The following is a 5,353-nucleotide window of genomic DNA, read 5'->3' as shown; positions in this document are numbered from 1 at the left end:
AGAAATGATTGTAAATGAGCATAAGCCCTGTACGGTCTGAACTGATTTGTTTACAGCTAGCTTCCACAATCCCTCGCTCTCAGGCAGTTTGCCGTGACTTTGCTTGGAGCGCTACAAAGTCGTGAGTCATGGTTTGAAGTCGTAACTTACAGGCTCAAAAACCTGCTTGGAACGCAGCATGGCTTTTAAAGGGAATGGGAGATGAGACTCTGATTGGTTTATTGCACATTATGGCCAAAACAGACCCATGACTAGGTACAGCCCTTTTGGACCATCCACCTGGCATGCCAACAGTTTTTTCCATCGTTAAACTAGCAAAAGTGGATTAAGACATGCCTTAAGTGCACCTGCATCATGCACTTTAGACCATGCTGTGCTCAGAGCATTAAAAAGGGGCCCATAAAGTGGGACTGAAGGATTCACCTCCATGAAATGTACACTATTTTATTTTAAATTAATTTACACCTATATTAATCCTATTTTTTGCACATGAATGCACAAATGAATAATATTTAACCCATTTAATTTTTAGTGGATAAAAGACAAGATCTTGACTACAAGATGTTGAATATGATGACATATGTTTTATTTTCACAAAAATATTTATTTCTAGCCTGACGTGGTCATACTCAATTATGAGTATATGAGTCTGAAACAGAATATGAGTCTGAAACTGCTCCTTTGGGCTGTGATTATGCGGCGTGTTTCAACCGAATCAGGAAAGACCTCAATTGGATAAACCTACAAACAATCAGAGCAACGAAGCAACGCCAAAAGTCAAAAGTCAACAGACAGAGCTCAACTGCACAGTGTTGCCAAGTCCACGTTTTTTTCCGCGGTATGTTTTTGATGTTTCTGCGGGTTGAAGCGACTATTATGCGATATATAGACCCATGGGTGCGAATTTTAGCAGGCAACCTTGCCAAAATAACACACATTTTACCCCCCAAACGGAGAACCCCCCGAGAAGCTATTGTTTAGGGCTAGTAGTTGGCAGGTTTTGTTGTAAAAACTTGGCACCCCTGTCTGCACGCACACTGAAATCCGGCTGGAATACACGATCTTTGCCGGTGTTGTAAAAATTAATAAATAATTTTGGCAAGCAGCAGGGCGAGGGACCACGAGAGCGGGCCGGTGATGAATGGTAATGAGTACCAGCTGCGTGACACACCGGTCTCATCTCGCGGCCAAGGGACGGGAGCATAAAAGGAGGAGCGAAGGCAGCGGAAGACGAAAGAGCACCAGGCCTGGATTTAGGTTGTTTTGTTATGTGTTTGTGGGCAGTCGTCCATGAGGGGCGATACAATAATATAATGATACACTGAGTACTTACCCAACATGATCATTTACATTTATGCATTTGGCAGACGCTTTTATCCAAAGCGACTTACATTGTATTCAAGGTACACATTTTAAATTTTTTTTTGTCAAGTCTTGCTTTCCCTGGGAATCGAACCCATGACCTTGGCGTTGCTAGCGCCATGCTCTACTCATTGAGCTACAGGAAAGACGAAGAGAAATTATGATGGTGAATGCATATACAAACAAGCTCTTCGTTCAGGATTCAAACAAATATAATCCAAGCCCCTTTAATGACGTGCATGATTACGTTACTGTTGATCATCTGTCCGTCATCGTCTAAAGCCCGCCCTGATGATTTCATTGGTCCGAACAGTTTCTGTTCGGGGATAATTACTCCTCTATGGAGCGAGGCCAGACCCAACCTACCGACCTAAAAAATTTGTGGGCGGGGCTAAGTTCGGCTGATATCCAGGCTAATTTATTTCACTTTAAAATTCAAAATAAGTGGGACAATCCCATTTCAATATGCTTTAATTTGACTTCACATCAGCAGAATGTGTAATTTTTTTGATGATTGATTTGAGAATCCTCTTTTTGGACCCGTGTTATAGTGGCCTTTAATACTATGTAGTAACATTTTAATTAATAATTTGATACAATGCACTTATTTTGTACATTCATGTTTTTATATTGTACTTACATTTTTTTAATTACCTGTATGTAATTACATCTATAATTAATTTCTGTAGTTACATTTATAATTACACTGTTGACACTTCCCTTATACTTAACCATACCCTTAAACTTACCCATCCCACCACATATGCCCCCAACTTTATCCGTATCCCACCTCAATATCAGCAAAAGTGTTTTGCAATACAGTATGAACACAATAAGTACATTGTACTTATTTTTTATGTAATAGTAGTTAAGGCCACCTAAAATAAAGTGGGGCCTTCTTTTCTATTGCATTTTCAGAATCCTTTCTGTATCCTTCCAACCACACCCTACATAGATTTTTTTTTTTTGACATACCTATAAAGGCGAGGAAAAACCTGTGAAGTCTGTAACCGGAGGGCATGTTTTCTTACGTGTGGGGCGTGTGCTGACTTCTCTAGACTGGGTGTGGAAGCTGACAAAACAAACTGTTCTATTAGTGATTGTTAGTCATTCTGATAAATGTGTATAGCTGCATCTTAAACACTCACTGTTTGTCATAGTTACAAACAATGACACGTTAAACAGCCATAGTGAAGAAATAGTGAAATAGCAACACTAAAATTGTGTATGATCAATGTTTGTACATTGCTTTAACTCATCAAAATAAGTTAAGCAATTTTCAACTTTTTTATGTTATACAAGATTCAACTCATTTTAAGACACTTTAATGTAATTTGAGTTGAAATTACTTGTTGTACTTAAAAATGTACGTTTTTTTTTTTTTTACAGTGAACATATTAGCATACATTAGAGAGATGAAAGAAAATAGCAAATATTCTTTCTTGAGTATATCTTGAGACATGAGAAAAAGTATTAATAATAAAACAATGGCACAACAAGGCTGGGCCATTATTATTATTTTTTAGTGCATGCCTTATTTACTTTTGAGTGAATGTGTTTAGCTCAGTTATTTCTCCAGGTGTTGAGTACAGTACACATCTATCCTCACCCGCATACCTAAGTGTGACTCAATTTCCTGGTTCATTTGCGGTAGCGTGTCCACAACTGATTCATGTATGAGCGTTTGTCTGGGGCGTTTTTTCTCCCTCTTTAAGAAGACCGTACCTGAACGTGATACGAGTTATTTCACACGCATCAACCGGACAGGAATGTCAGAGTCAATTGCATGGAGGAGTGCAGCACTGAGGGCCGTTCTGTTCGCAGCCCTGTTAGCGCTGGTGTCTGGAGGGCCCCGGCCAGAGCGCAGGACCCCAGACCATCCTCAGAGAGAACAGGCAGAGTGGATTCAAAGAGTTCAGTATCCCGCATTAAGAGATGCTCAGCGTGTTCAGTTCCCGTCCCTCCATGACACACAGCAGGTCCAGTTTCCTTCAGTGGATGATGGAGAGGTAAAGAGAAATATTACAAGTATTGACTTTAATGTATGTGTGCGAACAAATATAGGTAATTGAAATTTGATTATGGCTGAATAGTGTTTATTTTTTAATCTTTCATGCCAGAAGAGATTTGTTTAATTTCTTTTATAGCAGTGACATTGAGTTGAGTGGGAATTATTTCAACAGAAAAATATTTCAACAGTCACTAAAGCAATATGTTGTAGTTATAGACATTGCTGAATGTAACTAAATTGTGGCCAGTTTAGTCAGTTTAGTCATTTAGTCTGTGAACAACCATATTCCATAGTAAAAATGTCTGTAGACAGAATAAAAGTTTTACAATTTCAGGTAAATGGTTTCAGGGCAGCTTCAGTTTTAACATTTGGAGCATAGCTACAATGAAATGTGGAAACCTTATTTGGTTTTACTTTCATTAGAGTTTATCTTTATTTTGAACTGAACAAACTTTAGATAAAGTGTCCCTTCTATTTTCACAATATGCAGTATTTATGCAACATTTTGCTGAGAAAAAAAACATTTGTGGCTGTAACATCTGTAAAGCTAAGCTTGTTTCCGCCACGGAATAGAGCTACTTAAAAGATAATTGCGACTTTTTTTCTCTCAATTGCGAGTCTAAATCTCACACATCTGATTTGTATTCTCACAATTCTGTCTTTTTTCACAATTCTGACTTTTGTATCTTACAATTGTAACTATATCTTGCAATTTTGACGTTAAATCTCACAATTCTGACTATATCTTGCAATTTTGACTTTATATCACAATTCTGACTATATCTTACAATTCAGACTTTTCTCAGTTCTTCTTTTTTTCCTACAATTCTGACTTGTTATCTAACATTCTGTCTTTGCAAAATTCTGACTTTTTTTCAGTTTCACAATTGTGCAACAAGCTTTATAACTTGCAATTGCAAGAAAAAAAATCTAAACTGTGAGATAAAAAGTCACATTTAAATTTTTTTATGTTTATTCAGTGGCAGAAACAAGCTTCCATATATAGTGAAGCTATTTATCTCACATTTTTGTCATTTCATTTCAAATGTTGTCAATAGCTTATGCCTAAAATGTGCGTAAATGTGTGCTTATGCCTAAAATGTATGCTTATGTGTAAATGAATATGAAGTTTTTGCATGTTGCAGCTGTCCTCAGTCTTGGTCCTAGAAAGTATTTGCATACTTCAGCCACTACTAAAGATGTCTTAATGTCACTGCATTAGAGATTATTTGGTTTGAAAGGGAAACTCTTCTAAATTAAGACCACAATTATGTTTGTGGTTGTCAAAAGTCAGTGGAAAATGTTCATGTAATTATTTTGTAACATCCCCCCCCCCCTCATATTACACTTGTGTTAATATTTTATCATGTAGTGATTCACATATGTGATTAAGTGATTCCATTGGGTATGCTTGAAAGATTTTAGCTTTTGCTTTATAAATATGTAAAGCAAAAACTTGATTCATGCCTCATTAAAGATAATAAGTGAGACCTTTCCACCAACACCATATATTGCTTTTGTGTAGCATTGTAATAATGGCTTCTTTAATAAAATGAAAGATAATGCTGAATCACATCAGTAAAATAGTTAAAGTTAAAGAGTTAAAAGAGACACATCTGATTTGAGTTCATAATCTTTTTGGGGTCACTGTTTAAAATTAATAAAACTATTTTTTTCTTTTTCTTATTTGTGTATTATTTTAACCTTAATTAAAAGCTTTAAAAGGGGATCATTTCTATTCATATTTACGGTATTCATTTTTTAAACACTCCTTGTGTGTTTCTCTCTCATCAGAGATGTGCTGCTGGTTCCTATCTAGACAGAAGCGGTGGGTTTCCCCGCTGTGTTCCCTGCTCCTGCAACGGCCACTCGAACGAGTGTGACCAGAACACCGGCCGATGCTTTGTAAGTGCTACACAAACCTTCAGTAAGGTGTTTTTATCATTGTTTGTTGCCTGTGCACATTTACATTTAACACAA

Source organism: Pseudorasbora parva, chromosome 9 (genome assembly GCF_024679245.1).
Source record: "Pseudorasbora parva isolate DD20220531a chromosome 9, ASM2467924v1, whole genome shotgun sequence".
Lineage (NCBI taxonomy): Eukaryota > Metazoa > Chordata > Actinopteri > Cypriniformes > Gobionidae > Pseudorasbora > Pseudorasbora parva.
The sequence above is the reverse complement of the archived record's forward strand: the minus strand, read 5'-3'. Positions refer to the sequence as shown.